Here is a 22,772-nt window from a genome sequence, read left to right on the forward strand (position 1 = left end):
AAGGTAAATGCTGGGGGTACCCAGTCTATTCTTGAGAAGAGGAAGTGTTTACTTGAACTGTTGCCAGCAATGCAGCTTCTCCTCTACTGGAGTTGAAACTGAGATTTAGTTCTTGCAGCTAATTAGTTCTATTTCAGAACATCTATCAGGAAGTATCTTAATAGGTTTTTTTGTCATGTTCCTGAAAATATGCTAGAGAACATTTGGTGCAGTTCTTGTACCCAGTGACTGGGAAAATTAAGGTGGCACTAGAAATTATACCTTTGGTTATATAGTATCTTTCCTGGAAAATAAGATGCTCTTAAACTCTAATTGTATCAAACAGTAGCATGGATAAGAATTGCATTATCCACAAGTCTCAGTAAAGCTGGCTTTCCTTCTCCTTTATTATATACATTGTTAACAAAATTTTAGAATTAGACACTTGATTGCAACAAAGAGGCATTCTATGTGGGGTTTCTTTGGACTGTGGCCAGCAGAGGAGCAGAGCTGATTGGTTCGGGCCCTGGTCCTGCTTCTCCTAGGCCTTTCCTCACACTTGATCTTGGATGCTCTGGGGTAGGTTGTATCTGCAACAAACACTAGATTTGTCTGGAAGCACTGAATCCTCTGGTCAATGACTTTGTTTCCAGGAGTGTCTCATGAGTTGACAATGATTTCCCATGGGGGAATCTGTGTCACAGGCTTACCAACCATACTTTTCACGTGGTTCATGAAAAGCTCACCTGTCACCTGTCAACTCACCACCCATATGAGAGTCAGCACCAACACCCCCAGAAGAGCTGAGAGTCAAGAAGGGGTTGCATGGAAAGAGATTTGTGTGCTTGGTCCTGGTCATGGTTATAGACAGAAAGTATCAAGGAGGAATAACTCCCAGAATAAGTAGGCTTGCTCTGAGTGCAAAATAGTGAGAAGAGGCTTCACACTTGGAGGATGGGTCAGAGCTTTAGCCACAGGAGAGTGAAAAGGAAAGCCCTGGGAAAGGGCCATGGGGCAAGGGACAGTCTGAGCCCAGCACCAGTGGTGAAGGACAAGGAGGCACCTTGAAAGAAAGTGCTGTTTGGAGGTTTGTGGTAAAAACACAGGGTGCTGCTAAAGATGAGGCTTGTGGAACCCAAATAGTAAAGAGGAGCCAGAAACAGTCCAGGAAGGATGAGAATCCTGTGTACTGAGGACCTGCACTTCATCAAGCCCACAGCAAAGGATGCTGTCTAGATTAAAACCAAGTCACTAGTGCAAATGCCACTCAGCCACCTCCTCATCTACAAGGCCGACAGACAAATGGTGGGTGAGGTGCGTTTAAAGTCTAGGTGGACAGCACTCACATATCCGGCAACCACACAGCAAATACATGCTTTGAAAGAACCAACAATGAGCTGATAGCTTTTTCTGGATCTGCCTATAACCAAAGATACCGCTGCATACTATGGATCTGGACTCCTGTCTCACATATCCATTAAGCCATCAAAAAAGTACTGTTCATGCTACCTCTCAGGCCAGAAATGACACTTAAAGTGTAACGTGCTCACAAAGTCCTCAGAGATTCATGGATTTGAATCGAGAATTTCCATTTACCTTCATGATTCATTCATGCTCTTACCACTACTATCACACGGGTCAGACACGAGGAAGTTCAAGTGAATTAACTTGCACACGTGGGGATGGAGTTAGCTTTCAGCACATGGATATTTAGACATTTCATGGTAGTATGCCAGGTATTCACATCATATACCAGATATTGACCTAATTTGATAATAAGAGAGCTCAGGCCTCAAGCATAACTTCAGGCAGAATTTCCCTCCAACAAAAATAGTTCAGATGAGCTGGCAGCCCAAGAAAATGAGCAACTGCCACTAACAGAGTGGGACAGCTATGGACTCCCTCCACGGGTAGACCTCCTGCCAAGCCTTCCTCCTCAAGGGCCATTATCCAGCCTGTGGGCATCAGCTGAGGAGAAGGGGAGGTGGGCGCCCCAGAAACCAGCCACACTTGAGTCAGTCTCCCAGGAGCTCTAATTCCAGCTCTGGACACTCACTTCCAGGCACGGATTCTCACTCCAGCTTTCATATGGATCCCAGGCCCTTCTTCAGAGAAGTTCTTCCAGATGAGTCCCCAGATACCACTGGGCCTCGTTCGACCTTGCTGGACTTCCCTTCCCTTCTGAAGCTAGGTTCCGTCTCTTTCTTTACAAAACTTTAGGTCCAAAATAGATTTTTAACAATGACTTTCCATTCCCCTTTGTTTTCACTATTACTCTGACTACTTGCATTTAATTCCACACACCTTTAGATTGCTTGTGACACTCCAGGCCACTGAAAAAAGAGAATTTCCATTCTGAGCTCAAAGATTCTCAGGCAGCATTTGGACCTTGCCTCTGCTGGAGACAGGAAGGTGGCAGGTGACCAGGACCACAGAGAGCACCAAGGGCAGAGCAGACGCTGTGCCCCTGAGCAGTGGTGCCCAGCTCTCTCTCATTGTCTGCAGAGGGTCTGCAAGATTCGGGGGGATTCCTGATGCCCCCACCATGCTGGTGAGCTATGTCATCTCATCAGGAATCTGACCTCTCATCAGTTCAGGGTTCCAGTGATTAAGACCCTTTGCTTTCATTGCAAAGGGTACAGGTTCATTCCTCGATAGCAGAATCTAGATCTTGTATGCCTCACAGTGTAGCCAAAAAAGTATATTTTAAATATAAAAGGGCCAAGCATAAACCTATTACTTTCCCTTTTCATTATTATGATAATCTAATTCTCTTCGAGGCAACACAAATGTTTCTTACTAACTAGAAGAGTCATGTTGCAGAAATTATAAAGAGAAAGAAAGGGAATTACTGCATGATATCTCACTACATCCATCTCTAATCCAACGTATGAAAAATCAAGGAAGTCCACACAGAGTATCATATTTAGATAGAGCTTTCTACTTTGAGACAATAGAATTAAACTCATTAGAACTAAGTTTTCCAGTATGTGGCTCTTTTGAAATCATGCATCCAGACAACAATTCTGGAAAATATGATAATTCAGAATTGAGTAATCAATGAAACCAACATTCTATCAGTCAGGGGGACTTTTTGGATTGCCTAAGTCGGAGAAGGAAATGGCACCCCACTTCAGTACTCTTACCTGGAAAATCCCATGGACAGAAGAGCCTGGTAGGCTGCAGTCCATGGGGTCGCGAAGAGTCGGACATGACTGAGTGACTTCACTTTCACTTTTCATTTTCATGCATTGGAGAAGGAAATGGCAACCCACTCCAGTGTTCTTGCCTGGAGAATCCCAGGCATGGGAGAGCCTGGTGGGCTGCCGTCTATGGGGTCGCACAGAGTCGGACATGACTGTAGCCACTTAGCACTTAGCAGTTCTAGGTTCTAAATGTTATCAAGCCAGACACAATCTTCACAAATTTTCCATAAATCTTGTAATATCTTTTTTTAAATTTCAACTTTTTTGAGGTATAATTGACATATAAAATTGCAAGAAATTAAAATATGACTGTGGTGATTTAATGTGTTTATGGTGTGAAAGGATTCCTCACCCAGTTAATTAATATCATCACCTCACATATTTCATTTTTTTTTCTTCCTTCCATGTTTCCTATTTAGATTTTACCTTCTTAAGATTTCATTTATACAAAACATGTCAAAAATATTGCCATGTTTTATATTAGATCCTCAGACTTTATTCATCTTATAGCTGAATATTTGTTCCCTTTTACCAACCTCTCCCCATAGCCCTAGTAACCAATTTTCTACTCTCTGTATGAGTTTTACTTTTTCATGGATGCAATATCAGAGCCAGTCCTGAAATTTCCTCCAATTACAGTTCCTTCTCAGAGTCATCAGTCCATTTTGTGTTATCTTTCATGTTTTACAAAATTACTCCCAACCAGCAATGGAGCAGGTGTGGCAGGCAATGAGCCAAGATTTACAGGGTGGCATCCATTTACTGTGGGAATTAACCATGGCATTGATCAGTCTATCAACCTAGAAAGAGATAACTAGACATTGCACAAAAATTTGCTTATTTATTTGTAGAAGTTTGGCGTTAAACTAAACCCATAGAACTGGTATATAAATTCAGTCACAAAGGGAAATTACATGTTTCCAAGAACATATGGGATATATTTTTGAAGGGTAACATGGGGTTTTTTAGAGCCTAATGACTTCTTTCTCTTTCCTAAAACACCAGTCTCCAACTGTGCCCTTTATGGTATAAATAGACATAACAGACCATCACCATGGTAACAAACATTCCAATGGTGGCCTGTGTTAAAAAGGAAGCTCTGGTCATAAGAATTAAAGTATAGAAATAAACAGAACAGTGATGCCAGACCTATGATCTTACTTAGCATATTTTTTGTTTTAGTTATGTTGAAATTTAATGACAAAAACTTTATATTAATACAATCTTTAACAGAACGCAGGCTTGTTTAATCTCATTACTTGATCATTACGACAAAGTCAAAGTGGAAATCCTGTGCACTCTGTGAAGTACATTTGATGGAATATTTAAAAGGTCACTCATCCAAGAAAAAAGAGCTTTGAACCACCAAGACATGATGTGCAAGATCAAAAACAGCCAGCAGTTATGGCCATGAATGGCTTTGTGTGAGACCCTCGGGGATTCACCACTAGTAAGTAGATGCATTTTTCATTCTGATCTCAGCTGTGAGAATGTGATTGATCCTTCCCATCATCTAGTTGTTGTCTGAGGAGCTGGGTGAATCTAAGCATGTGTTGACTCTGTCCATTGGGTGGAAATCACAGATCTCAGTGAGGTTATGAATGGGAGCAGGGGCTCCTTTGATGCAGTGAAACAGAGAACACATTGATGATCAACTTAAAGATCAATAGAAAGGGGTTTGAAACCTCCCAGAAGGCAATTACAATACTTTGTAAAAATTTGGTGTAATTATTTGTTCTGGCATTGAGTCACCAAGTTTAAATGGTTCATCTCTGAATGCTATTTCTGTAGTTTGAAAATGTATCTTCAATCTAGCTGCATTCCCTCTGTTAAAGTGAGAAAATGGGCCCCAAATCGGGTTGATTATGTTAAGCCCCATGTCAACAATCTGAGATTGAACTTACGTAGAGATTCAGTTCTCTCAGAAATGAAATCTTCAACCACTCAATCAGCAATCTCCTGATCAGCACTTGTTAGGTTATCTGAGAGGCCACTTCCCTCCCCTAAACGAAGGTAAACTTGCATTACTAACCAACTTGCTGCCTAGTGTAGCTTCTTTGCTTCTCCCTTTTGCCTATAAAATCTCTTGCCTTCTTTAGTTCTTGGAGCTTCTCTCTGTCTGCTAGACACAATAGTGCCAGACTCGTGAATCACTGAATAAGGCCAACAAGATCTTTAAAATATACTGAGTTGAATTTCCTTTTTAAACACCTTGAAAATATTCAAATAATTTTTAAAGGTACAAAGCATTGCTATATAAGTATGTGTGAGAAAAAAAAATCTGTAAAAAAGCTACAGGTTAAGTGTAATTAATCTGCTGCAGCACTTTTACATGAATGAAGGCTCAGGACAAGTCTTGGGAAAAAACAAGATATGAACTTGGCCTCCTGGGGAATGATGACCAGAACACAGGAAGCAGACAGAAAAGCTGTCCGTGTTAACCATGAATTCCCAGAACACAGACCTTGTTGAAATAAAAAGGCCTCTGTTCAAGGCTTGTTAGAATTGCAGCCCAAGGACTTGTTGTTTAGTCACTAAGTCATGTCTGATTCTTCTGTGACCCTATGGACTGTAGCTCACCAGGCTCCTCTGCCCATGGGATTTCCCAGGCAAGAATACTGGACTGGTCACCATTTCTTTCTCCATGAGATCTTCCAGACCCAGGGATTGAACACATATCTGCATTGGCAGGCAAATTCTTTAGCACCGAGCCTCAGTGGAAGCCCCTAAGAAGTTAATACAAGTAAGCTGCATACTGCCATACTATACAACTAATTGAGCCTCTGTGATTCACCAGGAGGCAGACAGACTGAGACCACGGTGTCCTCAGCCAGGACCCTGACCTGGCCTGCCCTGAGCTGTCCGGGCACCCCTCTCCCATCCTCTCCACTTCTCTCTTCTTCCGTGACTCCTTCCACACACACTGCTGTGCTTTGTATCCATCCCAGCTGTGTGTTACCACTTTTTCCATAACTGAGTGGCCACAGAACACATGGCTCCAGGTATTCTCAATGTCAGACTGGATTCACTGATTTAGGGTGAGGAACTGCTGTGTCTTTGACACGTAGGATGTCCCAGGGAGGCAAGGGGACAGGCAGAGTCAGGGTGAGATGACAGGAGACAGTCCTTGAGGAGATGCTGACAGGGCACAATGGCTGGCCCCTCTTCCAGGGAAGGTTGGCACCCTTGTTGACTGAAGCAAACTAAAGCAACCTGGGTCCTGGGTTCTGACCTCCAGCAGGTAATGACCTCAGACTTTGTCTGTTTTGTTAGAAGTTTTCAATCAGGTTGTGGATGGGGCTAACCTGGAGAGGAAAAGCTTGTGAGAACAAAGGGGGACCCGGCTCCCTTCTCCTCATCCACTCACACACTCTGACCGCACCAGCCCCTTTCCTGTTCTTTGAAATCTCGGAGCACTCTTCTGCCCAAAGCATACCCATTTTTTTCTGTGTCTTGCTGAAATGTGCTTCTCCTCCAGCAATAAATGGCTCATTTATTCCCTGTTTTCCTGGCATCTACCAAAGTTTCCCCTCCCTAGAGGAAATTTCCACACCACCATGGAAAACATCAACCCTGTCTCTCTCTGTCTCCTGGTCCTGTTCAGTCTTTTCTTGAATCTCTGCCAGTCTCCAGAGGGGGAATCTTAAGGCCAAGGCGGGGCTGTGGGTGAAGGGGAATGTGTGTGTGTGTGGGGGGGGTGCCAGTGGAGTGGTAAATTCTCTCCACAGGCTTTGCTACAATGGAAGCTGCTTCCCTTCAGAAACAAGGCATAAATATCAATTCCAGGTCAATTGAAGGTTAAAGATAAATATATAATTGGAAGCCTACCTAAGATAATATTGAAGGGAAATGTGCCATCAGTAAGAACTTTTCCAGATAATTGCTGGAGGATTCAAAAAGACATAAGCGAGAATTTCATGTAAAGTGAAAGATGGACGTCCAGTGAAGATTTTAAAAGGTGTTCGATCTCATTAGTAGCCATTTTACATACAAACCAAAGTCACGGTGAAACACCATTTCACACCTCACAGCTAGACATATATTTAAGAAAGGCGATGAAGCACTGTTTACAATAGCCAGGACATGGAAGCAACCTAGATGTCCATCAGCAGACGAATGGATAAGGAAGCTGTGGTACATATTCACAATGGAATATTACTCAGCCATTAAAAAAATACATTTGAATCGGTTCTACTGAGATGGATGAAACTGGAGCCCATTATACAGAGTGAAGTAAGCCAGAAAGAAAAACAACAATACAGTATACTAATGCATATATATGGAATTTGAAAGATGGTAACGATAACCCTATATGCGAGACAGAATAAGAGACACAGATGCATAGAACAATTTTATGGACTCTGAGGGAGAAGGTGAGGGTGGGACGTTCTGGGAGAATAGCATTGAAACATGTATATTATCATATGTGAAACAGAACACCATTCCATGTTTGATGCATGAGACAAGGGCTCAGGGCCGGGGCAATGGGATGACCCAGAGGGATGGGATGGGGAGGGAGGTGGGTGGGGGGTCCAGGAAGGGGAACACATGTAAACCCATGGCTGATTCATGTCAATGTATGGCAAAAACTATTACAATATTGTAAAGTAATTAGCCCCCAACTAAAATAAATAAATTTATAAAAAAAAAAAAAAAGAAAGGCGATGAAATGGGTGCTTGAGATGAAAAAATTGCAGGACCCATCCCTATGGGGTAATGGCGCTATCAGCTGGGGGCATTACCTTGTGCAGCTGGGTGCGGGCAGCCCCAGAATTTATTCATCCTCTTCAAGGCATCGAGCAGGCACACATGAATCGTTTCTGTGAGTTAAAGTGCCAGAAACACGCAATTATTCATTAACAATATATTGGATTGATTCCGATATATTTAAAGTACAGACTGTTAAATAGCAAAGATAAATAAGCTGCATGAAGTAACATGGAGAAATCGCAGAAACCAAAATTGGAAACAAAATGACAATCACATGACAAAAGGATAATCACTATGTGATTCTACTTATACAAAGTACAAAGAGAGGAAAAGCCGAATATTGCTTAGGAATGCATATGCGTGTGGGAATCTCTGCTCAAAGCAAGGAAATGTCAGAGAGTTGAGATACACAGAGGAAGTAGAATGTTTTATTTCTGATTGTGCATAGTGAGAATATTTTTTTCTATACAATTTATCTGTGTACCTAGGTATAACATAGATATCTCTTAAAAGTCATGCCATATAGAACATAAACTCCAAGTGGTGTTTAACTATAAAATTTGATACCATAAACTTCAAAGAGAAAATATAAATTTGTATATGATCTTGAGATGGGGAAGACCTTTCAAAACTGCTATGAACTGATCATGTCCCCCACATCCATCTGTTGAAGCCCTAATCCCATTTTCAGAATGTGACTGGACTTGCAGATGGGCTTTAAAAGGGGAACAAATTAAAATGAAGCTATTAAGGTGGCCTCTAATCCAATCAGACTGTGTCCCCATGAGAAGAGAACATTTGGGCCAACACGGAGAGCCAGGGCTGTGTGCCCAGGGGGAAGACACACTGAGGACGCCGCTGTCTGCAGGGCAAGGGGAGAGGCCTCAGGAGGAACCACATGACCAGACATTGGATCTTGGGCTTCCAGCTTCCAGAGATGTGAGGACATAAATTTCTGTTGTTTCGCTCCCCTCCTTCCTCCCATCCCAGTCTGTCCTATTGTTATGGCAGCTGCAAGAAATGATACATTATCATTATTTGGAATGTCAAACACCAAAGGAAAGATTAATGGGTTTTATCACACAGCATAGTTCAACAGTTACAAGTTGTGGGGAGAGAGCAAATTAGCCCAAACGGCATGGTCAGGCTCTCACACCCACCGGTTGTAAATAGTGACCCTGTGATGGCTAAGATCATTTACAGCACTGTGTGTGCACAGCAGGAGGTACTTGCTTGGCCATGGGGCTGCTTCGTGCAGTGCACAGACACGTGCTCCACCTGAAGAGCGGACACATTACTGCTGCATTATGGCTGCATCCACTGGGTCAACCACGAGAGGAGACAATGTAGTGTGTCTGCTGCTGTGGCTGCCACACCAGCCAGGAGAAAAGAAACACATCTGCATTTCCTAAGGCTCCTTGAGTTTCCTTAGAGCATTTTAGCTCACAACTTGTCTACCATGGGCTCAGCGAACAGTGCAAACAGTGTGATACGGAAAGACAGTTGGCACTGTGAACAGGATCAGCAATCAGTTCAGTTCAATTCAGTCCCTCAGTTGTCTCCGACTCTTTGCAATCCCACGGACTGCAGCACACCAGGCCTCCCTGTCCAATACCAACACCTGGGGCTTGCTCAAACTCACGTCCATAGAGTCAGTGATGCCATCTAATCATCTCATCCTCTGTCATCCCCTTCTCCTTCTGCCTTCAATCTTTCCCAGTATCAGGGTCTTTTCTAATGAGTCAGTTCTTTGCATCAGGTGGCCAAATTATTGGAGCTTCAGCTTCAGTGTCAGTTCTTCCAATGAATATTCAGGACTGATTTCCTTTAGGATGGACTGGTTGGATCTCCTTGCTGTTCAAGGGACTCTCAAGAGTCTTCTCCAACACCACAGTTCAAAAGCATCAATTCTTCGGTGCTTAGCCTTCTTTATAGTCCAACTCTCACATCCATATGTGACTACTGGAAAAAACCATAGCTTTGACTAGAGGGACCTTTGTTGCTAAAGTAAAGTCTCTGCTTTTTAATATGCTGTCTAGGTTGGTCATAGCCTTACTTCCAAGGAGCAAGTGTCTTTTAATTTCATGGCTGCACAGTCACCATCTTCAGTGATTTCGGAGCCCAAGAAACTAAAGTTTGCCACTGTTTGCATTGTTTCCCCATCTATTTGTCATGAAGTGGGACCAGATGCCATAATCTTAGCTTTTTGAATGCTGGGTTTTAAGCCAACTTTTTCACTCTCCTCTTTTACTTTCATCAAGTGGCTCTTTAGTTCTTTGCTTTCTGCCATAAGTGTTGTGTCATCTGCACATCTGAGGTTATTGATATTTCTCCCAGCAATCTTGCTTCCAGCTTGTGCTTCCTCAGCTCTACCTTTCTCATGATATACTCTGCATATAAGTTAAATAAGCAGGGTGACAATATACAGCCTTGACGTACTCCTTTCCCAATTTGAAACCAGTTTGTTGTTCCATGTCTGGTTCTAACTGTTGCTTCTTTAGCTTCATATAGATTTCTTGCCACATCCAGCACAGCAGGTGAGAAAGACCTGAAATGGCGGGAGTGCGTAATGAAAAGACAAGCACATATAACCTGGCAAGTGGGGGAATCAGGGAGCCCTTCTACTCTCCATAGCAGGAAGACAAAATGGCTCATTTCAGCTGCACTTTTATTGGTAGAAGTCACATGAGACCATTAGGGAATAGCTATACTGGTGAGTTTGATTAGTGCAGGCTCTGCTGTTAACCAGGAATATCATGTTTTGTTTCCCTGGAGATGTATGCAGGGGCAGGCAGTGAAGCGGAGCAGGGAGCACACCCCACCCCAAGAATGTCTGTCTGCATGCCTACTAGGACAGTCACGAGGGCGCAGTGTGCACACCCTTGAGTCATGGGGCAGGTTCTGGTCTCTGCTCCACCAGGCTGCAACAATTTCTCAGGAGGTAGGTTAGGGGGTCTGGTATTCCCATCACTTTAAGAATGTTCCATTGTTTGTCGTGATCCGCACAGTCAAAGGCTTTAGCATAATCAATACAGCAGAAGTAGATGTTTTGCTGGAACTCTCTTGCTTTTTCGATGATCCAACACATGTTGGCAATTTGATCTCTGGTTCCTCTGCCTTTTCTAAATCCAGCTTGAACATCTGGCAGTTCTCAGTTCACATACTGTTGAAGCCTGGCTTGGAGAATTTTGAGCATTACTTTGCTAGTGTGTGAGATGAGTGCAATTGTGTGGTAGTTTGAACATTCTTTGGTATTATTTTTCTTTAAAGATAACTGTCAACTCAGAATGCTATTTATAATATATGTGGCAGAAATCTGATATTCCTAATAAATAGCATCTACAAATCTGTAATAGAGTGAACATTCCTGCAGAAAAATTGGCAAGATAAACTGGAAAGTTGAAATTAAAAAAATACAGTAAATAGAAAATAAAAAAAGAAATCTATACAAATTAAGACTGGGACATAATTTCCTATTCATATTTAGACAGAAAAATTCTAATATAATATCACACCAGTTAGCAAAGACTATGGCTTTCATCCATGCAGATCTGTGCACTATGCCTTTTCCCTGCTTGCCGCCCTCCCCCCGGCCTTACCCAGCTGACATCGCAGGATCTGAAGTTGCATTTCCTGTGGGTGGAGGGTCACTTTCCTGGAGGATGGCAAGGATGGTGTGGATTCCTCTGAGGACCTGACCCCTGATTAGCTCTGGGATGGGTCTCTGCACCCTGAAGAAGCCACCACATGATGGAGAGGAGCTGGAATAGTAGCTCTGCACATGGATGAGGATGGAAAGGTGGCTTCCCTCCCTCCAGGAGACACAGTAGGTAGTGGTGACTTGGTGGATGATGAACTGTGCCCAACTAATAATGCTGCTCACAACTAATGGGTGCCCTGCATGTGGCAGGACAGGGGGCACATGGATAGAACAGTCTCATTCACTGCTGGTTGCTGGGGACACCAACATGAAGGCAGTGTGTATGCATGGAGGCTGGGCATCCTGGGCGGAACCTGATTCCTTCACACCTTGGGCAGCACTCCATAGTTTGTGCTCTGTTTTGCTTTTGTTTTGAGTTTTCAGATTTCTGTCATGTGTCTAGTACAGTTTGTTTTTGAATGTTGGTTTCTAAGAAGGGTCAGTTCCATTATTGCTCTCTAGAACCTGTCATGGTTTCCTGCATCCCAAGGGTCAAATTCTGACCACAGCCTGTGCTAAGGGCCTGCAAGCTAGAAATGGTTTTCATAATTTTAATTTTTTTTAAGAAAATATTTCATAAGGCATAAGAATTATATGACAGTCAGATCTATAAATAAATATCTATAAATAAAATATCTTTTTGGCCCACAGCCATGCTCCTTGATGTATCTTTTATCTGTGGCTGTTTTTCTGCTACCATAGCAAAAATAAGTATATGCAAAACAGGTCATGTGGCAAAATCTTAAATGTTTACTATTTGCCTTTAAGAAAATTTTGCCAGCCCTGACTAAAGAACTAGTAGTATTTTCTTAACACTATATGATGAGACATTTGTTAAATAAGCAGTTAATTTTTTAGTGAATTTTACCATTTGAAATAAACCTTTTTGGGTAAGTATAAAACTGGTTACATTACTCTCAGTAATCTTCATTAAAATAAAAGCTAAGACACAAGAATTGCAATTATTCTTGTGCTGGGGAGGGAATCTACCTGTTGCCTGCTTTCATCTAAGAAAAAATTGTTACCAAAAGAGTATGTGGGGTCCGGCTGCTCACCACTCAAAAGACAATAAACAGGCCAGTTTGGTGAAAAGAAAAGTTTGCTCTATTTCTAATCTGGCAATTGAGGGGGGGGGGTGTTGGCGGACACTTCTCCAAAGGCTGACACGTACGCCCCTCACCCCCAGCAAGCAAGGGGCGACAGCTTTCATGGACAGAGCACAGTCATCTCTGACAGTCATCTTCAAATTGGCCATTAGTGGTCTGAACAGCAGTATCTTAGTTGTTTTAGGTACAGTTAATCTTCATTTCCAGGGTCCATCTCTTCCCATTTCTCTGTGGCCAATTCTCTAAATTGTGGAAGCTTATATGTTGGATACAGTCCGGTCATCATGCAGTTAACTTCTCCACCTGATGTTCTAGTATCTGTAAGACAGCTCATAGGATGTGGCTCAGAATATTATCTATAACCCTTGAGAAATAAATAAAGATCCTTGACTATGCTTAATGACTACATTATTACTATTTAGTCTCCTTTGACTGTTTTCCTTTGTTTCAGCATTTCTCACTTCTCTGGTTAAACTTACTCTTTGATTAAAGTTTCCCACAGACAAAAGGCAGGCAAAGGACATAGTGGGTGGCAGGGGCAGGGTGAGGTGGGGGCAAGGACCATAGGGTCCTGCCCCGTTTGAATCCCCCCTTTTCTTTGATACTCCTCAATCTTGAGGAGGGACCAATACAGAGTAAGAAAGGGAATAAACTTTCATTATACCCAAATACTTGAAAATTACTGGACCTATTACAATGAGGATAATAATCAAAATGCCTCTTTGTATTATTCTGTCTTAATGAATAAAGCAGATGTAGAGTGTATGTTAAATAAGCCACAAACAGGCTGTTTTGGTTAACCTAAAGTTCATATTCAGAGCAGGCAATGGCACCCCACTCAGGTACTCTTGCCTGGGAAACCCCATGGACGGAGGAGCGTGGTAGGCTGCAGCCCATGGGGTCACGAAGAGTTGGACACAACTGAGCAACTTCACTTTCACTTTTCACTTTCATGCACTGGAGGAGGAAATGGCAACCCACTCCAGTATTCTTGCCTGGAGAATCCCAGGGACGGAGGAGCCTGGTGGGCTGCTGTCTATGGGGTCGCACAGAGTCGGACATGACTGACGCGACTAAAAAGCAGCAGCAGCAAAGTTCATATTAAATGATGTATAGGCCAGAATGACTTCCCCATACCTCAATATATGAAAATCTCTTCCATCATTTTCCCCTTTTAGTTGTAATTCCTTCCATAGGAAGCAATGATAATCAATATATTTTTCCAACATTGCCAGAGTGGCTCTTTGGCTGCTCTGGGTCCATCCATGTCCCTTGGTTCTAGGCCTCTTTTTTGTTTATAGATTTGCCTAGTTGTCCAGTGGGAGAAAATTAATTATATATCATGAACAGGCTCAGAAGAATGTTGTTAATAGGGAAATGTTTTATAGGCCATATATTTTATCATCTATACCCAATTGTCACACAACAATATACATGTGCTTTAAGCAGTAAACATAAAGCCAGCAGTGCTACACATCATGAGTAGTTATACTTTGTGACAACTTCAATGGACAATTTTTCCACCCTGAACATTAAGGTCAAAACTATGACTAGAAACCAATTACTTTCCATTAGAAGTCTCTGTCACCAAAATCAGATCAATATTCCAGGAGAATTCTGCTCTCTTAACAGAGAAAAAGAACAAATTCAGTCTTGCATCAGTTTACTGCTAATAACAAAATTCATATACCTAATTAAATTCAGTCTAATCTTAATCCTGACAACATACAAAAATCTTTTCTCAAAGTTTCTTTTTCACAAGCCTTTTATCATTTCCTACATCCAAACAAATTTGTCCTGTATTTCTTCATCCAGAAACCAACAACTGTAGGAAAAAACTATCATTTTTCTTTAATAAAAATATCTTTTCTTTGCCACCAACACATATCTTACTTGTTTTACACATGGAAATGTTTCCCTTATCATTTTTACATATCACAATCTTTGCCCCTTGAAGCCTTAATGAAACCAAGTGATTCAAATATTACTCCAGCATTTTTTTATTGGCAAACTCAAGAACATATTCTATAATCACTAAAAACAGACATGTTTTCCATAGCATAAATTTTCTTCAGTAATACAACATACAGGTTTAATAAACCAAAACATCTTTAGTTTCCCTCTTGTCTTACAAAAGTAAGTAAATTTAGATTTCTTTGACTTGCAAGTGCTCATATTTTTAAGGCCAATTAAACAGAGCTTCTTTACAAATTAACCTCAGCAATATTATACAAAGACAAACACACATGTTGAGACACACAAACATTCAGACAGAGATCTCTTTGTTTCATCTTTTAACATTTCATGAATTAGGCATTGCAATTAAACTTATCAGTTTATGGATAATAGAATAACCAAATTTACATACTTATTCTTAAAAGGCTTCCTTCCTTTTTCTTTTTTTTTTAACTTGAAGTTTTACCCGATTAACCAAAGGCCAAAGTCCCAGGCAAAGTGAGCTGTGTTTGTATTTCAAGGAGTTGATAAGAGTTAACTTCAAGATTTCTCCTAGGCATATTTTTATTTTCTCAGGAGCTGGGAAAACTGTTTTATCAAGCTAGCTTTCCCTAACTGCATATATAAAAAAAGAACCAGTTTTTGTGACTTTCAAGAGTTTCATCTTAGCCAATTTTCTCTGAAGTTTAAAAAATAATGTTGCCATTTTGTTGTTGCTCAGTCACTCAGTTGTGTCCTACTCTTTTTTGACCCCATGGACTGCAGCACACCAGGAGTCCCTGTCCTTCACTATCTCCTGTTGCCATACCTTAACCCAAAAACTCATCTTTCTTTTTCTTAGATATAATTTTGTAGCTAAAATTTTTCTTAATTAATTGAATCTTAATGAATTGCCATTTTACATAAGGCAGCAAGAATACCAATTGCACAAATGAAATACAGTCTCACACACTGAATGACAGATCAGTCACAAACCCTCTCTGAGGGAGACCAGTACGGAGTCCCAAATGAACAGTCCTCACGGGTAGCTATGTTACTGAATTCACAAGCCCATGTGCCTGGCGCACAGTGAGGCCCATCAATACTAAACATTATAATGAGCTTGGAACAAAGAAAGGTTTATTACAGATTCATACAAGGAGATGGGTCGCTCATGCCCTAAGAACCCCAAAGTTACTGAAACCTTTCAGCAAGCACCTTTAAAAGAAAAAAGTGAGGGATGGATGTGGTTAGTTGTTGCAGGCTTGTTGGGGTCAGAACCTTTGTTCTGAGGTCTGGTCATGGTCAGATAATTATGTTCCTGTAAATCTCTACCAGATGAATGTTATTCTCTGTCCTGACAAGAAAGGACAAGGTCCCAAGGCACATCTTTCACCCTCCAAGGTCCCAGTCCTGGTTAAGAGGAAGCAGATCTCAGTTGGCAGCTCCTTCAGGGCCAGGTTTCCACAGTCTGCTCAGCTGTCACCCCTGAGGGAGCCAGGCACCCAACCCAACTGGCCCTCAGTCTCCTCAGCTGCCCAAATGGGGAGACCAGGTCCCACAAAACTGACTCATATGGATGGCCACTACTATTAGGTTACAGAGACAGGGGTGAGGGAGATGTTCACCACTGCCTCAAGAGCTGGGCCAAAGCCAGTGGAGGCCTTAGTGAGGGCTCTGGAGCCCTGCAGGGTGTAGCCCTTACTCTGTTTATGGGCCCTTCAGCTCACCCACGGACCCAAGGCTGGGGAATCTGGAGGGCCTACTGGAGAAGGCCTGAGTCTACCTCTTACCTCACTCTCCACTTGGTGACCAGGACCCCACTGACCCTTGACTGAATCGCTTCCCCAGTGGTCCCTTACTGACAGTTACCAGTGGGCAGGGACCGCTGTGGTGCTGACCAGTAGCTGAGAAGGACAACTAACAGTCACTCGTTGACAGTTGACAGTTGGTTGCTTGTGGGCGGGGCCCACTGAAGCACAGAACAATGGCTGTACAAGACCTGTTGCCTAGTAACAGGGTTCAGAGTAATGAGGCATAGCAACGGTGACCTGCTAAGGGCTGCGTTCATCCTGCTCTGTGTGTTGTCAGGCGTCAGAACCAACTGGTAAAAACGCCTAAATAGCAATCAGTGCTCACAAATGATCCTCAACATCAGACACACATCAGAACCAACTGGCAAGAAAGCCCAAATAACACTAACACTCACACATGGGAAGGTTGCACGCATGCACACCAGTGCACAGTGGACTTACCCACTCTTGGGGCTTGTCAGCTCCTCCCAAATGCAAGTTTCCATTTCGCCAATAAAAAGCATAAATTGGCTGCCAGTGCCAAGCAGGGGAGAAACAGAGAGGATTTTCAAAACAAATGCTTTTGATAGCTGCTAGGAACATCCCCCAAATCCCCTACTAGGGGCTAGCTAACCACAGGCAGCAGACTCATACACTGTCATGGCCATAGATCTCCCCTGGAAAACCCAGGAGAGCCAGGTGCCCTGAAAGCACAGGAGCCAGCAGCAGCCAGCCCCATCCGGGGTGCCAAAATCTGTTACAAAAGAGTAAGTATGGTGTCTGGTTGCTCGCTTCTCAAAAGCCAATAAACAGGCCATGTTGGTGGAAAGTAAAGCTTCTCTATTTCAGATCTGGCAACTGGGATGGGGAGAAGGTGGCAGACAATTGTCCAAAGGCTGACATCTCCCCACCCCCAACAAGCAGGGGTGAGAGCTTTTATAGATAGAATGGGGTGGGACTACAAGTAGAAAGAGCACAGTTATGTCTAACAGTCATCTTCAAATTGGTCATTAGTGGTCTGACCAGCATAATCTTGGTTGTTTTAGATACAGTTAATCTTCAGTTCCAGGGTCCATTTATTTCCATTTTTTTTTGTAGCCAATTCTTGGAATTATGACAGCTCATGCCCTGGGTACAGTCTAGTCACCATGTAGCTAACTTCTCCCACCTAGTGTTTTAGTATCTATTGGACAGCTCACAGGATGTGGCTTGGAATATTATCTATAGCCCTTGAGAAAGGTCCATCTAGTCGAAGCTATGGTTTTTCCTGTAGTCATGTATGGATGTGAGAGTTGGCCTATAAAGAAAGCTGAGAGGCAAAGAATTGATGCTTTTGAACTATGGTGTCGGAGAAGCCTCTTGAGAGTCCCTTGAACTGCAAAAGATCCAACCAGTCAATCCTAAAGGAGATCAGCCCTGAGTGTTCACTGGAAGGACTGATGCTGAAGTTGAAACTCCAATACTTTGGCCACCTGATGTGAAGAGCTGACTCATTGGATAAGACCCTGATGCTGGGAAAGATTGAAGGTGGGAGGAGAAGGGGACAACAGAGGATGAGATGGTTGGATGGCATCACCGACTCAATGGACATGAGTTTGGGTAAACTCCGGGAGCTGGCAATGGACAGGGAGGCCTGGTGTGCTGCAGTTCATGGGGTAGCAAAGAGTCAGACATGACTGAGCGACTGAACTGGATTGAACTGAGAAAGAATTAAAGATCCTAAACTATGCTTAATGACTACATTTAGTCTCCTTTAACTGTTTTTCTTTGTTTCAGCATTTTTCACTTCTCTGGTTAAACTTATTCTTTGATTAAAGTTTTCCATAGACAAAAGGCAGGTCAGAGGACATGTTGGGTGGGGGGCAAGGACCATAGGTTCCTGTTCTGTTTCATAATAGCAAACTCCTGTAACTGGATTACAGCTCACATTTGGATTAGCATCAAACTACAGAAACTGCCAGGGCTTCCCTGGTGGCTCAGTGGTAAAGAATCCATCTGCAAGGCAAGAACTGCAGGAGTCGCTGATTCGGTCCCTGGGTCATGCCCCCTGGAGGAGGGCATGGCAACCCACTCCAGTATTCTTGCCTGGAGAATCCTATGGACAGAGGAGCCTGGTGGGCTATAGTCCATAGGATCTCAAAGAGTTGGACATGACTGAAGCAGCTGAGCATGCATGTACACACAGAAACTGCCAGATACTTCTGAGAAGCATCACATCCCTTCAGTTTCCTCTGGGATGCATCTGGTAGAGCCTTCCTTGTTGGATGAGTCCACAGCCTCATCCTTGAAGGTCACTGATTCCTACAAACATGGTGGATGTTCTGGCTTGAGTGGCACCATTGTTCATAGTATGCAGAGGTGACGGTTGATGGTGACAGCACTAGGGAAAGAGAGCTGTGTGGGTCAAAACTAAACTCTGTTTGAAGGCAAGTCCAATATATCTCTGGGTGACTGCTCATATGCCTTTCAGATACATCACAGACATGTGCACACTCTGAATCCACAATAACTTTCATGAAGAAGAAACATCACATGAAGAGTAGTTTGAAACATCTGGAAATTCCACAGCAGAATGATAATTTTAACTTCCTGACTGGTGATTATAAAATTTGTACCTGGGAGTTCATAAATATGCTCTATTCCCCACAAAGTTTAATTAAATTCACAGACTAAGCACGAGGCAAACAATATCCGTGTTCTGCCACTTAGCTGTGACTGTGAGCAAAATTCCTCAGTATAAGCATCAGAATTCTCAAGTGTGAAATAGCTTCACAACCTCTTGAGACACTTGAGTGACTGAATGATCTAATAGGTAAGAGCTTCTTACATAACAAAACCCAGTTAAAGCCACAGGTATAGTAGTCTCAAGGTTCTCACCAGAGAACCTCGATGTGATGTCTAATGCTCTGCAGGATGGAGCAGGCTTTCTGCGGGTCTGAACTTGGGAAGTGCTGCCCTTATCACTTCAACACACATCAGTCATTCTTCACAGACAGTCATTCAACAGACAGATTTTCCTCCTCAAGCCAGTGATCCTGGGGCTGCAGAACTGAAGGGGGGTCCCAGCCTGACCTCTCCTGTGAACTGAGGGCTCTTTTCCCTTCTGTTCTCTCTGGAACCTACAGCTCTGATGATCCTTTTTCTCCTGCCACTTCCCCATCTCCCTACTTGGAGTAACAGGAGATTCTAGTTGGTTCAGGAGATATTTTCTGCATTAGCACTTGCCCACCCCACAATCCTCCCAGAGATGCTGAATGTCTGAGCTAGTGGTCAGAGCCTGGAATGCCTCCTGGATACACTTAGAAGACTCGGTACAAGTGGAGATACCTTTCTAACCACTGAAACGAGAGTTATCATTTCCGGAGAAAGAGCAAGTCCCCAGTCACACAGAGATGCATTGCCAAGAACTTAGCTGTTAGCTGTTTCCCTCTGTATCTTATCTCAGAGTCAGTATGTTCTCTAAGCAAGTGAACCTGCGGAAATAGAAGAAAGCCATGAGACTTGAATCTTATTTGTAAATTCCAGGCCTAAAGTCATGAATTCTGAAATCTTTACCAGGGTGTGAACTACCAGTGGGGCACCAGCAAACGTGAAGTTTTCTAAGAGGAAAGGGGAGAAATCTTGTTTCCCAGAGTCAACACTAAGAAGGGTTTGGCTACTGCTTCTCACAAGGGAAATAGTGAATCAAATTTATGTATGGGGAAACAAAAATCAAAGAGCTTTTATAAAAGTAATTAACTAAAGCTATTTGAAGTTCTTACTCAGGTTCTTACCTGACCCCAAATGCTTGGAAAACCTCGATTGAATTGATTCCACTCCCTTAATATCTGTGTCAAATTCATGTTTATGTCAAATTCAATGAATTAAGTCATTTCAACATATAGTTATGAAGACTAACACTTTTCATATACTCCTGACCTTTTATCACATCTGCTGATCAAGATTCCAGTCCTGGATGACTTCACATACCTGCTTTTCCATGGCTGAATCTAACTAGCATCTTAAACCTGGGGAAGCTCACAAACCTCCCAATACCTTTCAGACAGCTCTTGCCACTTTACCAAATCTGGATAATTAAATCTTCTTCTATGCTTCACAAATATTTCAGAATTTTTTTGCATATCATCCAATTTTTAAACATTCTCAGTACTTCCCTGACTTTCCACAAAAGGAATCACTTCTACTGCACAGGTGAATCAGATAATTTGAGGAAATTCTTCAGTTCATTGTCACAAAGTTGACAAATATGCCTGAATTCAGACTAAGTCCACTTTCTCCTATCTTACTCTTTTCTCTCCTCCATCCTTGAAACTTTATAAATGAATTGTATTTTAAGTATTATTTACTCTGGGACTAAAATATAAACATTTCAGAACTCTCAAAAATATCTTCCTTGAAGAATTAATGTTAAAACATTAAATAATGACTTTATGAATTAATTAACAAACCAGTTAATAAAATGTTCTATATTTTCAATATATTCATTGTACTTTAATAAGCATTTATAATTTATAATTGCCTATGAGATCCTTTACACGAGTTTACATAACTTCAATAAGCTTCTAGTATGGAAGAGAAATGTGTACGGTAGACAGATGTAGAAGATCTGAGTGACACTATTCATCTTGATATAGTCAACATTTATAAAGAACTCTAAGAACTGCAAAGTAAAATAGCATTTTAGAAAGATATTCTGGCCCACAAAAAGGCTCAATAAATGTCAAAGCATTGAAATATTACAAATTATTCTGAGGGTTAAATAAGATCTTGACTTGAAGGGCTGTGGGGGCAGGCACAGAAGAAAGCTGCTTGCCACTCACCCCTCCAGCTATGTACAAGGGAAGGTAGATTCATTTGGAATCATTGGGTCTGTGTGGATTGAGGAGCATGGAGAAATAGAAACAGGCCATGAGAAATGAAAAGGATCCAAAGCAGGACCAGAACCCAGCACAATGAGTGACCACTCTGGGGCCCATTTAAACAACTGACCTAATAACTGCAAATCACATATTGGGATTACTGGGATTGCTATGTGACTACATATATGCGCTGATACATCATTATCTCATGCAATTCTCCACATAGTGATAGATGTGATAACATTGCTGTCTCTGCTTTAGCATAGTGAGGCTAGAGATGGTTATATGGCCTATTCACCACTACACAGGTAGGGAAGTGCAGAGCTGGGATGGGAATGTGTGTATAATTCAGAAACAGCTTGTGTGTTTCCTATCAGCAACCTCATGTCTGAGTAGATAAACCACAGCTCACACAAGTACCTTCTAATTCAGGTTTGGGGAAGGAACAATGAAAAGTCTCCCACTTACTACTCTTCTTGCCATCTCTTCTTAATATCTTTCTGATTCTGTTAGGTCTATACCATTTCTGTCCTTTATCAGGCCCATCTTTGCATGAAATGTGCCCTGGGTATCTCTTATTTTCTTGAAGAGATCTCCAGTCTTTCCCATTCTATCGTTTTCCTTTAATTTCTTTGCATCGATCACTGAGGAAGACTTTCTTATCTCTCCTGGCTACTCTTTGGAGCTCTGTATTCAGATGGGTGTATCTTTTCTTTTCTCCTTTGCCTTTAGCTTCTCTTCTTTTCTCAGCTATTTTTAAGGCCTCCTCACACAACCATTTTTGCCTTCTTGCATTTCTTTTTCTTGGGGATGATTTTGATCACCACCGCTTGTACAATGTTACAAACCTCTATCCATAGTTCTTCAGGCACTCTATCAGATCTAGTCCCTTGAATCTACTTGTCACTTACACTGTATAATCATAAGGGATTTAACAAGTCATACCTGAACGGCCTAGTGGTTTTCCCTACTTTCTTCAATTTAAGTCTGAATTTGGCAAATAAGGAGTTCATGATCTGAGCCACAGTCAGCTCCTGGTCTTCTTGGTGACTGTATAGAGCTTCTCCATCTTTGGCTGCAAAGAAGATAATCAGTCTGATTTCGGTATTGACCATCTGGTGATGTCCATGTGTGGAGACTTCTCTTGTGCTTTTGGAAGAGGATGTTTGCTATGACCAGTGCATTCTCTTAGCAAAACTGTTAGCCTTTGCCCTGCTTCATTTTGTGCTCCAAGGCCCAAACTTGCTTGTTACTCCCTCTATCTCGTCTTCCTACTTTTGCATTCCAGTCCCCTATAATGCAAAGGACATCTTTTGGGAGGTGTTCTAGAAGGTCTTGTAGTCTTCACAGAACTGTTCAACTTCAGCTTTAGCATTAGTGGTAGGGGCATAGACTTGGATTACTGTGATATTGAATGGTTTGCCTTGGAGATGAACAGAGATCATTCTGTCGTTTTTGAGATTGCACCCAAGTACTGCATTTCA

General features: G+C 42.2%; 1 long non-coding RNA gene and 1 pseudogene across 5 annotated transcripts in view; one reads left to right on the forward strand and one right to left on the reverse strand.

Moving 5' to 3' along the window:
* Nucleotides 1-17,337, reverse strand: part of LOC145508608 (52 kDa repressor of the inhibitor of the protein kinase pseudogene) — a 38,799-nt pseudogene extending 21,462 nt beyond the window's left edge. For 2 of the 4 annotated variants that reach the window (XR_014055468.1, XR_014055470.1), the window contains exons 1-3: nt 16,430-17,337; nt 11,495-13,019; nt 7,928-8,005 (exon numbers count right to left, since the gene is read on the reverse strand). The product of XR_014055468.1 is annotated as a 52 kDa repressor of the inhibitor of the protein kinase pseudogene, transcript variant X1 (transcript). Of the gene's footprint in view, nt 1-4,006; nt 6,491-7,927; nt 8,006-11,494; nt 13,058-16,429 lie in introns of those variants that run through there. The other 2 variants (XR_014055469.1, XR_014055471.1) reach the window with 2 other exon arrangements.
* Nucleotides 5-22,772, forward strand: part of LOC145508611 (uncharacterized) — an 80,809-nt gene continuing 58,041 nt past the window's right edge. The window contains exon 1 of the long non-coding RNA XR_014055474.1: nt 5-4,635. This is a non-coding gene — a long non-coding RNA (uncharacterized LOC145508611). The remainder of the gene's footprint in view (nt 4,636-22,772) is intronic.

This window comes from Giraffa tippelskirchi, chromosome 6, assembly GCF_054371585.1.
Source record: "Giraffa tippelskirchi isolate mGirTip1 chromosome 6, T2T-mGirTip1v1.2.pri, whole genome shotgun sequence".
Taxonomy (NCBI): domain Eukaryota; kingdom Metazoa; phylum Chordata; class Mammalia; order Artiodactyla; family Giraffidae; genus Giraffa; species Giraffa tippelskirchi.